At 46.6% G+C, this 17,803-nt stretch overlaps 1 protein-coding gene and 1 long non-coding RNA gene across 2 annotated transcripts in view; both read left to right on the forward strand.

The window, feature by feature from the left end:
* Window positions 1-17,803, forward strand: part of LOC146863144 (uncharacterized) — a 607,219-nt gene that overhangs the window by 410,832 nt on the left and 178,584 nt on the right. The window lies entirely within an intron of this gene.
* LOC146863145 (uncharacterized) lies at window positions 5,226-6,392 on the forward strand. The gene is made up of 4 exons (XR_014978218.1): window positions 5,226-5,286; window positions 5,382-5,477; window positions 5,565-5,644; window positions 5,977-6,392. It is a non-coding gene; the product is annotated as an uncharacterized LOC146863145 (long non-coding RNA).

Here is a 17,803-nt window from a genome sequence, read left to right on the forward strand (position 1 = left end):
GCTGGTTATTGGGTAGTAAGGTTAAGGACTATACAGGATTGTATCATTTGATCATGAGAGAACAAATCCTTAATAACTGTCAAAACCAGCTGTTGCATCAACACTTGATTGACCTGACTTCTCCCCAGGAATTGGGAAAGAAGGCAGATAGGTGGGTCAGGACCAGAGTTAAGCAGAAAAACCAGAACCAGGGCGGTGATCAGAAAAAGGCAGACCAGAAGGGTAATGATCAGAAACAAAAAGACCAGAAGTCTTCACCAGGCCCCCAAAAGGCTCAGGGGGAGGGTGGTCCCAAAACGGATAAAAAGAAAGATGGCCAAAAGAAACCATGGTGCAACTATTGTAAGTCAAACTCACATTGGTTTAGTGAGGGCACCAAAAAGGATAAGCCCCCAGCCACCATTGCCCCTAAGGCAACTGTACCCCCTAGTCCAGCTGTAAGTGGTGGTTCCCAGCAAAAGGGTGTAGTAGGGTTAACCCTGGGAACTGAGGAGGATTCTGGCCTAGTCAGGATACCTACTCGGGCTGTTCTGATCTGTGATGGGGACATAGCCTTGTCCTCTACTGTAGGCCCCAGTAACCTGGGCAAGTACAGACAGACTCCTTTTATTAATAATAGAATGGCTCAGGCCTACTGGGGCTAGTGTCACAATGGTGACACCTGCCTTTGTGGACCCTGGACAGATCATGCTAGGTGAGAATTACCTAGTGACCAACGCTAGCAATGCCACTACCTCCCATAGTGTGGCAATTGTTAACTTCTACTGGGGAGGGGTAACTGGCCTCAAGAAAGTTGTGGTAAGTTCAGACCTTCCTGTAGAGTGTCTGTTAGGAAATGATCTTGAAACTTCAGTTTGGTCTGAAGTGGAGTATAGGACCCATGCTTGGGATAGATGCACATGTCCTTGCTGTGACCAGGTCACAGGCCAAAAAGTGTAATACTGAACAAGTGATGGATCCTGGGACAATGGACCAGACACAATCCAAGAGAAAGAGCAGTAGGGTAAAGGCTGTGCCTGTCCCCCTGCCTCAGGTGGTGGATCAGCCCTCCCAGGAGGATGATTCTGAGAGCCCTGAAGGAACTGTCCTAGAAGAACTGGAACCTGATCAGGTTGAGTTTCTTGGGACAGGGGGACCTTCAAGGGCAGATCTGAGGCAGGCTCAATTAGACTGCCCCTCTCTTGAACCCCTCAGACAGCAGGCTGCTGCTGAGGCTGTAGGGAATGCTCAAGGTACCCATAGAGTGTATTGGGATGAAGGGCTACTGTACTCAGAGGCTAGAGACCCCAAGCCTGGTGCGTCAGGGAGGTTGGCCATACCCTTGAGTTTCAGAGGCTTCCTTCTTACCTTGGCCCATGATATTCCCCTTGCAGGACACTTAGGCCAGAATAAGACTTGGGACAGGCTTGTCCCTCACTTTCACTGGCCTCACATGTCAGAAGATACCAAGGAGTTTTGTCGCTCCTGTGTCACCTGCAAAGCCAGTGGCAAATCAGGTGGCACCACAAAGGCCCCCCTCATACCACTACCTGTGGTGGGGGTTCCCTTTGAGAGAGTGGGGATAGACATTGTAGGACCAATGGACCCCCCTACAGCATCTGGGCACAGATTTATACTGGTGATAGTGGACCATGCCACCAGGTATCCAGAAGCTATTCCCCTGAGGACCACAACAGCACCTGTTGTGGCAAGAGCCCTACTAGGAGTCTTCTCCAGAGTGGGTTTTCCAAAGGAGGTGGTGTCTGACAGAGGTGCCAACTTCATGTCAGGATACTTGACTGCAATGTGGAAGGAGTGTGGTGTAAATTACAAATTCACTACCCCCTATCACCCACAATGCAATGGGCTTGTTGAAAGGTTCAACAAGACCCTAAAAGGGATGATAAAAGGTTTACCAGATAAGCTTAGGCGAAGATGGGACATTTTTTTACCCTGCCTTCTGTTTGCTTACAGAGAGGTCCCACAAAAGGGGGGTTGGCTACAGCCCTTTTGAGCTTTTGTTTGGGCATCCTGTAAGAGGACCCCTATGTTTGGTAAGGGAAGGATGGGAGAGACCTCTCAGACAACCCAAACTTGATATAGTGGATTATGTACTTGGTCTCCGCTCCAGGATGGCAGAGTATATGAAGAAGGCTTCTAAAAACCTTGAGGCAAGCCAAGAACTCCAAACAGCTTGGCATGACCAAAAGGCTGTGCTGACTGTGTACCAGCCAGGGCAGAAAGTGTGGGTGTTGGAGCCAGTGGCCCCAGCAGCACTCCAAGACAAATGGTCTGGACCCCACACTATTGTTGAGAAAAAGGGAGAAGTCATCTACTTGGTGGACCTTGGGACTCCCAGAAGCCCCCACAGGGTGCTTCATGTCAACAGATTGAAGGCATATGTTGACAGGGCAGACATGGGCTTACTCATGGCTACAGATGAGGGGCAGGAGGAAGAGTGACCCTCTCCCAGACCTGTTGACTCAGAACCCTGATGATGGCTCAGTTGATGGTGTAGTCTTTTCTGACAGCCTCACTGTCCATCAGCAACAGGACTGCAGACAGGTTCTGCAATCCTACAGACATATGTTCTCTCTGACCACAAGTCAGACAAACTGGTGCACCCATGAGGTGGACACTGGTGACAGTCTGCCTGTGAAGAGTAAAATCTACAGGCAACCTGACCATGTCAGGGACTGTATAAAAGTTGAGGTACAAAAGATGTTGGAGCTGGGAGTCATTGAACCTTCAGAGAGCCCTTGGGCTAGTCCTGTAGTTCGTGTGCCAAAACCTCACACCCAAGATGGTAAGAGAGAGATGAGGTTTTGCGTGGGTTACAGAGGTCTCAATGCTGTCACTAGGACAGATGCCCACCCAATACCTAGGGCAGATGAGCTCATTGACAGACTGGAAGCTGCTAAGTTTTTGAGCACATTTGACCTGACAGCAGGCTACTGGCAAATCAGACTAGCTGAGAATGCAAAGGCCAAAACTGCTTTCTCGACCCCAGGAGGACATTATCAATTTGTGGTAATGCCCTTTGGTTTGAAGAATGCACCTGCCATTTTCCAAAGGTTGGTGAATCAAGTCCTTACAGGCCTGGATGACTACTGTGCAGCATATCTTGATGATATTGCTGTCTTTAGCTCCACCTGGGAGGATCACCTGGTCCACCTGAGGAATGTTTTAGAGGCCCTGCAAAAGGCAGGCCTCACTATCAAGGCCACTAAGTGCCAGATAGGGCAGAGCAAGGTTGTATACCTGGGCCACCTAGTCGGTGGGGGTCAGGTTCAACCACTGGAGAGCAAGATCCAGACCATAAAGGACTGGACTCCTCCAACTACCCAGACTCAGGTCAGAGCTTTCTTGGGCCTGACTGGGTACTACAGCAAGTTTAAGAACTATGGGTCCATTGTGACACCACTTAATGACTTGACCTCTAAGAAGATGCCAAAGAAAGTTTAGTGGACAGTGAGCTGTCAAAAAGCATTTGATGACCTGAAACATTTTCTACGATGCCCGTGTAACCTGGGATACGAAGGAGAAACAGGGAGAGAGATTCGAGTCAGACTTCAAGAACATAGATCGGCCATCAAAACAAAAAAATTGACATCACCGTTGGTACCCCACTATCTTGAATTTGGGCATGGCGAAAATGATTTCGCCTGGTTCATTTTGGAAAAAGTTAAACTTGACAAGAGAGGTGGTAATATTACTAGTAAACGCAAGGCACGTGAACAATGGTACATCTCTCATCTGAACTCAATACGGAAAGGCCTCAACTCAAGAGAAGAATGGGAACGCTTTCTGGTAGTCTGACTATATATCTCATAAAAATATGTTCCTTCTGTTTGTTTTAAAAGACGGAATGATCATGGAGGATAGCTGGTGTCTAGCTCTGTGATTAGTCCGGTGTCCCCTACTTTTGATAAGATTCATGTTTTGTGAAATATGGTGACCCCAGCACTAGGTTCAATGTACGCCACTATTCTGGGTTAAATCAATGCTGTGTTATGAAGAATGCTGAAATATGAACTATAAAGGACTTGATTGATCCATTCCTTTATCAAAGTACTGTCCTCAAAGGTTTGACGCTATTGTTATAATGGCAGTCTAGGTCATTGGCCAGTGTCAACACAGCCTGACATCGAAAATTAACATATTTCTCGCCGAAACATAGAAAGAAGTGTTGAGGATTAGATATTCTAGTTGTATAGCGTGTTTCGGTTAATCAATATTGAAACATCGCTATGTTGACGAGTTTTCTATATGTTGTGTCGACGAAGACGGATTCTTTGCCCATTTTGAGATTCGGTAGGAATGACACACTGTATGATTCGCTATGTTATTATGGTATATTTCAATGGGAACTTTATTGGCTATATATGAAAGGGTGCTGAGGTTCGACACTAAGATATCATAGATAATTAAGAGGCTTGGTGTGCGCTCCAAACTCCTTTAAAAACTCCTCTAAGATGGCTGATTATTCGCTAGTTAAATCTATGCAATCATACCTAGGGTTAACTCTCTAACCCGGAAGTACTGTTTTACTTCCGGTTCTGAAGACGCGGGCCGGTATTTAAACTGAGGGGATTTGTGGGTTCCCTGTTCATCAGAATTGAAGGAATCCACTTTGCGGAGCTGACCGGACCCGAGTAAGGTATGTGAACAGGTAGCCCATTTAGGAATCCATTGGCCGACTCTAATGAGATGCGCCATCATATTGATGTTTGCGATCTCTTTTTTGCAGGGAGTTACTAGATCCCAGATTTGGGACGATTTTACCCCTACCGACCTCTAGCTACATAAAGGAAACTTGTCTAAGGTAAATAGTGACTCACCTAGATTTCTGAGGAGATTAGTTACTTTATGTACTGTCCTTTACGACAGATATAAGAACCTTTGTGACTAGCACCATATCGGCTCGTGTGCGCTGTTGTAAGTTAGTACAGTTTTTATAGATATTGTGCAAGTTGCGCTTTTATTTGAGTGCACTGTTTATTTAGAGAATATCAGTGCATACTCATGTCTAAACAGTCTGGCTAAAACGCAATGTGGGAAACTTATGAATACGGATTAGATAGCGTGTGTAGGGCAATGTTTTCAAAAATGTATGTTAGGTGTCTCGATATCAACGATACTAGAAGCTAAACATAGGAGATCTGAGTAGCTTGGGTTGATACTGTTTAAACAAGCAATTGCTTTGTTTCAGAGATCATCCGGGAGAATAAATGGTAATTCTCTGAACTGAGACACACACAGCGAAAAAAAGATAGAGGATCCGCATGTACTAAACTGAAGTAGTTGGTAAATATGAAGTTTTCTGCATTCTGACTAACTCGTTAGGATTTCTAGCTTTACGTGAGACAGTATGAATAACATATTTTTGTAATTCACATTAGGTAAGGTCCTTGTACAACTTTCAGGCCTATTCGGATACCTATGGGAAGAAAATATATATAAATAACTACGATAAACAAACTTAAAGAAGATATAAGGTAAAATTCTTAAATTTGCCCATAAAATAAGAAATTAATGTTACAAATGCTTGAAGATACTAGCCTTCCATCTTTTTACTCAAACAGATCCGTGATGAAATCTAAGCGCTGAGTAGTGGACTCAGTTTGGACAAGAGGGATCGGGATTCACTGATTTCTTTATAATTGTGAGTTTGATAACCAAAATAAATATGGTCTAGTAAATAGCAACTGCCTTAAATCACCAGTGTAGTGAGGATAGCTTGTTAGAGTGTCCTTATCTCAAAACATTATAAATGAACTGCTCTATCTGGGCATCTCTTAGGACATTGTGAGAATTTTTTCAAATCTTACTCGGATAAATAGCATTAGCATTTACAGGTGACGGTGTGAGAGAATGTGTGTGTTTTATATGTCTAAGAATAAGTGATGAGTTAGGGTCATCGAAGTATACCAAATACTGTTTGTGGTAATGTACCAGGGGAGTCACTTATACTTTTCCGTTGTACATTTTTTTCAGATTTTAAATTTATTAAAATTGGGATCTACAACTAATCCTGAGGAAGGTGTTGGCTGTATACTGTGGCCTACCGAAACGCGTCGATGCTCTAATATAAGGAAATCGTTGGAAATTTGTATTGATAATGGTTCTGTGCCAAGCATATTGTGGTTGAAATGTATTGTGGTTAGAACTGATTTATCTGTGAGCTAACAATTTCCTCTGTCTGAGTAGGAGTATTTGTCCTGTTCTCTTTTTCCCAATTTTCTGTTTTATATGTATATTGATTGTGATTCATTTCATTTTTTGTGTATGATTTTAAAAAAAAGTTTTAACTCTTGTTTTAACATTTGGTAAATTGTTTACCTTTTTATGTATATGTACAACATTTGGCTTGATGTGACAACCTTTGATTAATTTGAAATAAATTTGCTACTAAGTAATTGGTTTGCTTCGTTGATGCCATATCTCATCCTGTTTGTGTGAAATTTGCATGTTTGAATGACGGTTGGTAGCCATAGATCCAAGGGAGATCTTTCTTTTTGACTATGACCTGAAACAGGCCATGTGCAGTGCACCTATTTTGAAAAGTCCAGACTACTCCAAAGAGTTCATCGTCCAGACAGATGCTTCTGAGTTGGGTGTGGGAGCTGTTCTTTCACAGCTGAATGTAGATGGTCAAGACCAGCCCATTGCTTTTATTAGTAGAAGGCTGACCTCTAGAGAGAATCGTTGGTCAGCTATTGAGAGGGAGGCCTTTGCTGTGGTTTGGGCCCTGAAGAAGCTGAGGCCATACTTGTTTGGCACTCACTTCAAGATTCAGACAGACCATAAGTCCCTCTTGTGGCTAAATCAGATGAAGGGTGAAAATCCCAAACTTCTTAGATGGTCCATTTCCCTACAGGGGATGGACTTTACAGTGGAACATAGACCTGGGACTGACCATGCCAATGCAGATGGACTCTCCAGATATTTCCACTTAGAACATGAAGACTCAACTGGTCAAGGTTAGTTTACTGTCCCTAAGTTAGGGGGGGGGGGTTGTGTAGGAGAGTAGGGTCTGCTTTCTATGTTCACCCCCACTTTTTGCTTTTGCTTCACTGGTTTTCGACTTAGATATGGCTGTGGGCCTGCTAATCAGACCCACAGCCCAGCTGTTCTCTCTCTAAACTGATACTATGTACTTTAGGTGCATAACCCAATTGGATAGGATCACCTTATTGGCCCCTGTACAGTGTACAATAGGTACCCAGGGCATAGGTGTACCCTAGGCCTACCAGGGGCTGCAGCATGTATTATGCCACCCCTGGCCTGGCCTTCCATTATGACACAACTGGCTCATCACTCAGCTGGGGCAAGGTCGGGTAATCACCCCTTGCTTAGGTGTAGTATTCCTATACCTACCTTATATATAGACACATGGGTACCTATCAGCCACTCCTATGGCAGGCCTTAACAATCCTGGAGGCAGAGTGCTTGGTAACATGTGAGATGGTGCTCTAGCATGAGCTGAGCCTGTCTGCAGCTTTCGGAACCATGTCCTTATAGCTGTTCTATGATATAGCCTACCATATACTCTTAAAGTACCTTATAATCTTATGGTAACTATGGTTTGGCTTTATCGAAACATGTCGTGTAAGGTGTCTAACACTTTGGAATAATACCCCCATACCATTTCTGGCCATGAGGATATTATTCCTCCCTTCTAGAGGGAGAAGACATGTTGTAACCTACTTACCCGGTTAAAGTTAACCAGAGCCCCAGCATCACAAAATGGATGCTGCTGCCACAGACACAAGTCTGACCTCCTGCTGCTGGGAGTCCTTCCAGCGAGGGAGGCTTGGACAATAGGTTTCCTGCCTTGGGAGGTGCGAGCACCACCCTAGACAGGATTTAGTGTATTGGGGCAGGGAGGGTTGAATGAAACGAGACACTGCCTGGGGCACACAAGGTGTCCCATGCATAGTCCAGTTCAAACCGGTGTTGGGGCACTCCAGCCCCAGCTCTGGCGCGAAACTGGACAAAGGAAAGGGGGTGTAGCCACTCCCCTTCCTGGTCCCACCCATAGGAGGGACCTTGCAGGTAGCCCAGTCCACTAGCCCAGTATATTAGTAGCTAGTTGGGCCCTGCTAAAATTAGATTAACCTGAATCTGCAACTTGAACAGAAACTCTGAACCTTCGACATTCGACCTCAGGAAGAAGACTGAAGAAATCTCCCTTGTGGCCAAGGAGTGACCACCCTGGGCAACCAGGCACCATCCAGCGACCGCTGCTTGCTTTGCGACTGATCCTACGAAGGACGACTGCAGAGACTGATCAGCGCCGAGACTTCCAGACACCTCTGACCCAGATCCACATCTCCAGCGAAGCTGAGACCCGTGGAGGCGACGAGGGACCTTGGACCGGCGACTTGGGAAAAGTGGCTAGTAACTGACTAGCGCGACTTCCGAGGCTCCCTCGAGGCTGTGCTTGGGGAATTGAGAAGCCCCATTCCCGAGCACCATCTGCAAAGAAGATCAGCTCCCCACACTTCACGTGTTCTGCGTGGGGCCCTTCTGCACCTGTCAGGGCCGTTTCTACCATTAGGCAAGACTAGGCGTCCGCCTAGGGCGGCAAAAGGGCTAGGGCGGCAAAAGGGCGAAACATTTTTTAATTTGAAGGCAGCAGCACCCGCATGTGAGTGACTGTGCAAGCGCACCTGCTTTTAAATGCTGCGCACCCTAGCATAGTGGTGTGTGGAGCGGGCCGGTGGTATCAGTGTATACACCTTCTCACTCCGCTTTCTGCTAGTCGCAACTTCCTCCCAATGTTCACGCAGCATCTGCTGCTCACTCTTCTCTCACTCAGTGCTCCCCACACTTTCATGGAATGGGGCCATTCACCTCCCCCCTAACCCATCGCCCCCCACCTGCGCCAGTTACTTGTGAAGAGTTTCTTTGCTGGGCTGCTCGCATCCCCTGCTCATCCCTTTTCTGTCAGCCCCCATCTCTCCGCAGCACTTGCTGCTGCCTTTTCTTGCCCACCCTCTCCCTGCTCCGGGCATTTCCCCCAGCCCCCTCCCCAGCCCTCCTGTGCTTCCGCAAGCCTCCTGTGCTTCCGCGTTGAGCTCCCACTGTAGTTAATGTGTCCCGCCGCGAACCCAGCCCCGCGCGGGGATGCTCCCGCCTCGCAGCCCTCGCCCTCCCGTCCACCTCCACCAGAAGCACCTCCATCCGCTGCGCCCCCACGAAACACGGCTCCGCCATGGCCTGCCCTTCCCGTGACCCTCTAGACCCGCCCTGCCTTTATCTGCCCCGGCAGTCCACGAGGTGACAGACCCGTGGACCCACCGCCCTTCCAGCCACGGAGCTCCTTTCCCCTCGGAGGCCGAGAAGGCAGAGAAAGCACAGCGTCGCAGTGACAGAGGTAGAGGGAAGGGGCGCTGAAATGGGCAGCAAAGGCCTAGCTTTCAAGGGTGCAGTGGCACCGACACACGGAAGGGCCCAAATAAAGCTCTTATTTTTTACTACACGGGGGCTGTTTTCCTTGCTCGCGCCTTGCAGGATGGCCTGTTATATATGGCACCCTTGCGAAGGCACTAGTAGTAGGCAGGAGAGGATGTGTGGGGTCTAAATGAGCGGACTAGGGCAGCAGCAAGTGGAGAATGATTTGTAGGTGCATGTAGGAGAGGCAGCGGGGCTCGAGCCTCGAGGTGGTGGCAGACGAGAAAGGGGGTGAGAGCTGATGAGAAAGACGAGAAATCAGGAACTGCTAATGAGGGGTGAGTGGAAGAGAGCAGACCACGCAAGAACCAGGGACATCTGGTGTATTAGGGAAGCAAGGAAGGGCAATGCAACACAAAAGAATCAGGGTGTGAGCAGGAACCACTGAAGGGAGGTAAGGCACGCACAGAAACAGGGAGAAGAGAGGCTAGTGGGGGAGGGCAGGCAAGAAAGAAAGGGTGAGCAGGAACTGGTGAATGGAGGGCAGGCGTGCTGAAGGAAGGGACACAAGTGAGTAGTTAGAGAATTAAAAGACCCCCCCACTTGAAACTTACCTCTAATCACACCGAGCTTTCCACTCATCCATCCACCCCCTTCACCTTTCCATACACTAATCTCTTGCTCCATTCAGCCATAGTTTTTCCATCCATCCATCCGTGATGGCAGGCAGAAGAGGACCACAAACAACGCATTCACTTTTAAAGAGGGGACCAGTTTGCCAGTCTATGGGGTCAATGCTGCCCCTGCTTAAGCTGCTGGAGTAGGAGGGGTGGTTCCCCATGCCACCACTGAGAGAAGCAGTGAGCTCTGCAGAAAGGAGTATATTAGAGAAGCGGGGGGAGGGGTAAGTGTTGAATTAAGGTGAAATGTGAGGACCACTGATATCAGGAAGTGATGAAAGGTGACGGGGAGGCATGGGTTAAAAAAGGGGGAATATTGAGTGCTATAAAGTCAGTGGAGATGAAAGACACCAAGAGCAGAGATGAAAGAGGCGAGGCGGGAATCGTTGAGGGAGAAGGTGGTATGATAGGAAGTATCAGGAGTGCAGGGCCTGTGAAGAGATGCGAGCTGGTGAGACAAGAAGGACAGGACCTTTTGAATAGGGACGGGGCAGGGGGGTGGTTTAGAACAACACGGAGTGCTGGAGGGAGAGGGACAATTGAGAACTGCAGAGAGAGTAGGGGGAAGAGGCAGAGGAAGAGGAGAAACGCAATGGAACGAAGAACACTGGAACAATAGGTGATATTCTCAGGGAGAGTTAATAAAACCAGTGGAGGGGTGAGAGGTGCAGAGTAGGGAGCTCTGAAGGGAGGGCGCGACACACTAGTGAGGAGTCCATGAACTTCAGAAGGAGAGATGCATTGTTGGAGAGATCTCTGTTTTGTGTAGTCCCAGATCTGAATAAAAGTAGTATTGAAGGTTAATGTCTCCTTCAAAGCACATCATGTAATGTGCAGATGACCGAATCTTTTTTTTAGTGTAGCTAGGTAAGTGGGCGAGTGATGGTAGTAAAAGGGAGGGGCGGCATTTTTCAATTCTCGCCTAGGGCGGCAAAACATCTAGAAACGGCCCTGGCACCTGTGTTGCTCGACGTGTTGTCCGGTTGCTGGCCCGTTGGCTAGTAGCCTCTGCGACGACGAACCTTTGTTTTCATCTTGCTGGTCCGGCTCCTCCAGACTGGCACCCGCTCCTCTGTGAAAGAGAAGCACCCCAGACCTTCCTGGTCTGCACCAGAAGCAAGTCCTCCATCCTGCGTGGGTTCCGCTTGCCAAGGCTTGTTGGGTCCTGACTCGACTTCGACGCCGCTGACTGCAAGAGCCTTCGTGGGACAGCTCACCTCCTGGTTCTGGTCGTCCTCGACGTCTCCTGGTACCCGTGGTTGCTGTGACAAGCTTCACCTCTTCACCTGCACCTTCACAACATCGCCTGGTTCCTTCCTGGTTCCTTCCCGGCTCCTGGCTGGTGACCTAGACTCTGTCCCTTCTGCTTGCAGGTTCCTTCCTTCTTGATACCCACCTTGGGATCCACCGGACACTCTTCAATGACTGCCTGTCAGCAACTTTCCTTCAGGCATCCATAGAAGTCCACGACGAAACCCGACGCAAGTTCACACCTATGCACCCGCAGCCCGTGGGCTAGGTAACTTGAGTACTCCGGTGCTCACAAGGGTAGTGACTATCCTAGGGTCTAGTTTCCGAGTCTCGACTTTCTAGCTATACCAGAAGTGTCCTAAAACTGCTTATTTCTAACTGCTAGTAATTCTATCGACTTTTACGCATTACGCGTGAGTGTTTCCACTCTGCACCTGAATCCCGTGGGCCTCCCACTTCCTAACTGTTTGTAGTTTAGTGTAGCCCCAGCGATTTCCTAGGCCTAGGCCTATCCTGTGTTCGTGACAGTGGTCCTTATACCACTTATTTAGTATATGATTTGCGTGGCCCCTAGGGCCTAACTGTATTACTTACCTGTGTGATTTAAAGTATGCATAATAAAGACTGTGTTGTACTTACCTCGAATCTCATAAAGAGTGCTGAGGGTTTGACTAGAATAAATACATTCTATTTTTATATATATCTGTTGTGGTGTCCTTTCATTTGGTATTCAAGGGGTTACATATGGTATAACAGCTGGCTTCACATGCCATTCAGAGTTTAGCCTAAGACTGCTCTTGTCCATGCTACCACTAGGATAGCTGGTCTATAAGGTTGACTTTACAACCAATCACCATAAGGGTTGTTTGGACTGATACAAGGTGTACACTAGAATTCGTGACATCATATAACAGGCCAACTTCTCACACTGACCGCGAGGTATCTTTGTGCGCCATTGCCCAGCTGAACCTCTTCACTGCATCCTGCCCTCCCGGCCGGGACACCTTCAATCCAGCTGCGCTCCCATGCCCCCAGAGCGCCTGTGACCTCCACTCTCCCTCACTTTTACAAGTGGCCCCTTGCTTTGTAGAGCGAAAGCTACAAAGTCTCTTTGCTCCAAGTGAAATCTGGGAAGGTCCAGAAAACCCTGCCTTGGCACTTTGAACTTTGGCCCCTGAATCTTCCTATCCTAAAATGTGAGACCTCGAGAGTAACTGCATTGCGTTGATTTTCTGAATGCCTTTTTCCTCTCATAGCAAAGCTATTGTGCATTATTGCGCACAACTATGATTATTGCATTTACTGTGATTTCGTAATATTGCGAAAAATATTTACCTTGTACCCAAAGTTCTTTGTCTACATATTTATATAAAAACAAGTACTATTTTTCAAATTTGATCTCGACTTCATTCATTGAGTGTGTGTATCAATTATTGCATTGGTTTTTACAACAAATGCTTAGCACTACCCTATGATAAGCCTAACTGCTGACCCACACTACCACAAAATAGAGGGTTAGTATTATCAACGTTTGCCTCTGTAAACCAACAGGGTTTTCAACTTTTGCCTCTGTAAACCAACAGGTGTCTCCCTGACCTCTTTGCACGGTGTACCCCATTGTGGTGCTCTATATAGAGGTGGGTTCCCTATATCGCAACAAAGGGGCTATGTGACCAGTTTTCTCAACAGCTGACTTGTTAATTTCTTATATTGACTTTCCTTCCCCACATATAAATAATAGCACAGTTTTTTCAGTACATTGTATATCTAGAATATCACTTGAAGTTTTATAAGTAGTGTTTGGCAACCTGTAATATATTATTTTGTCTGGTTTACCTGAGATAGCTGTAACTAATGCTTCAGCTCTGTGTCTATGTTGACACTCACAATTGGCTTATACTATCACTAGTCAGGCATATTACTTTTAAGATGGCGTCTTTGCCTGCCCCGGTGTAGTTTTCCAACCCCAGCTTCCATCCTATTTCTTACACTGTAACAACTTGGCCACACACACTTGAACAGTTCCTTTAGAGGACTTTACATGTTTTTATCATGACATTTATTGTTTTTTGACCAATGTTTGGTTATAGGGAACACTGAAATACGGTGTCCTAGGTAGTGATTCCTCTGTCCTGCCCTATGGCAGTTTTGACTTTTCTGAAAGGGCTTCCGTTTCTCCTGAGATGATCGGGTATTACCCCCAATATGGCGCTGTCTCCAGCCCCATTCTAGTTGACCAGGTAGGGATTAAGTTCTAGAAGGTCACAAGCTTATATTTACAGTGAGCGAGCATGGCTGAGGGTGGACTCCCTGATGGAGTAAGGGCCGTACTGGAGATCAATCCACGTGTTGGCTCCACTGTGTTGTTTGCTGGTGTCTAGCCTTTTTGCCAGTGTTGAAGGTTTACAGGGGGGTGGAGATCAAGCAACTGGTTATTTAGGCTTTGGCTGGTCCAAACTAGTCGCAGGGGTTAGAAACGGGGAATGGGTTCACCTTGACTGGAAATGTTACAGGACTCTCTCGTAGCGGTGTCTAATTTGATACGAGTTGGTTCTGAGCAGAGATTTGTCCCACATCTTTTTACCTGTAATCTTCTGCAGCTAATTATTGACTAATCACTGTCTAATCTTGAGCATTCTTCTCAGTGCTGTACTGAGTGCACCATTTCTTGATATGTCTTAGGTGGAAAAAATAGTGTAAATTCACACAACTTCTGAAACCAGCGCTTATGAATGTGTACTCACACTTCAGATGCTTGGTAATTATTATTAATTCTCTGTTCTTTTAGTGAACAAGTACGATTTGTCAGTTAAGAGCTTTTAATTTGGACCGCTATTTGTTTGTTTTTTACCTTCTTTTTTCTTGGTGTGGTGCAAAAAATGGATGATGGGATGCCCCTCTAGCCCTGATGAAATTGCCTCTATACTTATTGGCAATGAAACCTGTTAGTCTGAACATGTGATTTTGTTTTTAACCGTGCGCCAGGGTCTGGATTAATTTCTTCTGAACAGATCTCTGTACACATTTTTAGTTTGATTATCTTAGTGTATCTCAGCACTCTTCTGTTTTGAGGGTCTGACACAGTTGATTGTAGGGTGACACTGAAGGGATCCTCCTTGAGTTTGACAAAGTGTTGTCCAGGAGATTTGTTTTCCTGAGTTATACTCCTGGTGGTTTCCCCTGCAATAAGGAGTCCTGCCGATGATGAGAAGCAGTATCCAGTTGAGATGGACACCCAATGGGCTCATGGTGGTAGCTTACATGAGGCGTCTCCCAGTTTTTGGCCATAATGTTTAAGCACCTATATATGTACACCTTACATAGAGTGCTCTACCAGGGGATTTGGTATATTACAATTTTTTATGGGGTGCAGGAAATGGGGATCTGTTGTTGTTTCTCATATGAGTGGAGGGTTCCCCTTTTTAGGATGAAGCCCAGCAAACAGCACAGCTATCTGGGTTGTGAACAATATCTTGGGGACATTTGAAAAACTTCCCTGGGAACACATTCCACCCATTGGCTTTGTGGTTTGTTACTCACATTTGCTTGCTTTCCATTTGCTGGCTCTAATTGCTTTAGGCTGTCCAGCTTGAGTTCTTCCCTTCCGTTGCCCAGTTCTGGATTTCTGTAAACGGGACTTTGAATCTTATTATCTTTTACCATTTGCTCTGCATTCAAAGTTGGAGGTCAAATGTGAGGCTCTGTCTTCCAGGGAGTTTGGTGTTTACTTTTCTTTCTCTGCCTTCAAAGTGAGAGGAGTTATGTAACAATCATGCTGACTATTGGGAGTATGCTTGAAGAAGGATGTACAATGTTATTTGTTTTCTAGCACATAATAAAATATAAATGTCTGTAATCAGTTTTGCAGATATTTCAAAATATATCTGAATTAGGAAAGCACAAATTAAGCACATTTTTGAGTACTTCTAAAGTATGGCGGAAACAAATATGTTAATATGATCAAAACAAATCAATACACTAGGTGATGGCATTGCTACACATCGTTTGTTCGTTGTATACTTTTATCAGTAAATTGTATAGCTGTGTAAATGTACTGGTCATAATCAAATTAAGATGTTTTTTCTGTGATGGCAGTGCACTACCACACTAATGTTTACTCCACTTTACCCCACTCTACTCTGCACAACTCCACACTACACGCCACTTCACACTGCATCACTGCACTCTACTCTGCTCCACTTCACTCAATGCCTCCGTACACCATTCTACTCTATGCCAATGCACTGTAGCCCACACTACTCTACTCTGTGCCACTGCGCTCTGTGGCAATGCACTCTACTCTGTTTCACTCCCCTCTATGCCAGTGCACTCTTTGCCAATCCACTCTATGCCACTCTAATCTACTCTGCACCACTCTAATCTCCTGTATTCTATTGTGCTCCACTCTGAAACAATCTACCTATGCCGCTGCACTCAGTGCCATTTCACTCTACTCTGCGCCACTAAACTCTTTTCTGCACCGCACCACTCTACACCACTTTACCCAAAAGCTATGCACTCTACACCACTGCACTCTGTCAGTCTAGTCTATACTCTATGCCACTATACTCTACAGCACTTTATGCCACTGCACTCTACGCTACTCTATTCTACTCTGCACCATTGTACTCTACGCCATTACTGCACTCTCTGCCACTCCACTGTTTGCCACTCCACTCTATCCTGCACCACTCCACACCATGCGTCTCTACTCTGCACTCTCTGCAACTGAACTCTACACCACTCTGCTCTTCACCACTGCACTCTATGCCACGGCACTCCACTCTGCGCCATGCCACTGTATGCCATGTCACACTACAGCAATTCACTCTAATCTGCTCTACGCCACTGCAGTCTATTCTACACTGCTCAACTTTACACAGCTGCACTGAATGCCACTGCACTCAACACCACTTTACTCAAAACCAATAGACTCTACACCAACCAACTCTGCACCACTGCACTGTACGCCACTATACTCTCTGATACTCTACGGCACTCTATACCATTTCACTCTGTCACTTTATTCTGCACCACTCTAAACCACTGCACTCTATACTAATGCACTGCTCTACAACACTCCAATCTGAACCACTCTACTCAGCACCACAGCACTCTATGCCACTGCACTCTACCTGCGCCACTCTACTGCACTCTACGCCACTTCACTCTACGCCTCTCTACTCGGCACCACTCTACTCTGTGCCAGTGCACTCTACTATACACTACTGCATTGTTTGCATTGTTTGCACTGCACTCTTTGCCGCTCCCCAAAACTCCACTCTGCACCACTTTATTCTACGCCACTCCACTCTATAGCACTCTACTCTGCAACACTCCACTCTTTGCCACTTCACTCTACTCTGAAACAATCTACTCTAAGCCACTGCACTCTGTGCTTCTCCACCCTGTACCGCTTCACTCTATGCAGCACCACTCCACCCAGCACTGCTCCACTGTATGCCACTGCACTCTACTCTGAAACAATCTACTCTACGCCATGCCATCCTGCACCACTCCACTCTACCCAGGACCACTCCACTCTATGCCACTTCATTCTACTCTGAAGCAATCTACTCTATGCCACTACTCTTCGCCCCACTCTACTCTGTTCTACTCTACATCACTGTGCTCTACACCACTACTCTGCCACTGAACACTACCTTGCACCACTCCACTCTACTTCACTCCACTCTATGCTACTTCACTCCACTCTATGCTACTTCACTCCTCTCTGCGCAGCTCCACTCTGTCACTCTCCTCTGCACCACTCCACTCCCCTCTACTCTAAATGACTGCACTCTACAGCAGCTACTTTGCACCACTGCACTCTATGCCACGATACTCTACACTGCAACACTCTACTGCACACTGTGCCACTCTTTTCTACACTGCAGTCTACGCAACTGCTCCCTGCTCCAAGCCGCGCAGCTCTGTGTAACTGAACACTACACCACTCTAAATCATTGCGCTCTGTCACTGCACTCTACACCACTATATTCTAATCTGCACCACTGTACTCTACGCCACTCTTCTCTGAGTCACTTTGCTATGTACCACTCTGCCCAACTCTATACCACTCTAATCTATTCTGCACCAGTGCACTCCACGTCACTCTACACCTCTGCACTCAACACCACTCTACACCTCTGCACACTACCCTGAACCACTTCACTCTACACCAGTTCACTCTACGCCAGTTCACTCTACTCTTAAACAATCTACTGTACACCACTGCACTGCACATCACAGCAATTATTCTGCACCACTCTACTAAATGCCACTACACTCTACACCACTGTACTTTACACCAATGCACTCTACACCACTTTACTTAAAACCAATGCACTCTATGCCAATCTGCTGTGCACCACTGTAGTTTTCACCTTCACTCTAGGCCACTGTACTCCACTCCACTCCACTCTACTACACTCCGCTCTACTACACTCCACTCTGCTATACTCCAATCTACTCCACTCTACTCCACTACACTC

Source organism: Triturus cristatus, chromosome 2_2 (genome assembly GCF_964204655.1).
Source record: "Triturus cristatus chromosome 2_2, aTriCri1.1, whole genome shotgun sequence".
In the NCBI taxonomy this organism is placed as follows: Eukaryota; Metazoa; Chordata; class Amphibia; order Caudata; family Salamandridae; genus Triturus; species Triturus cristatus.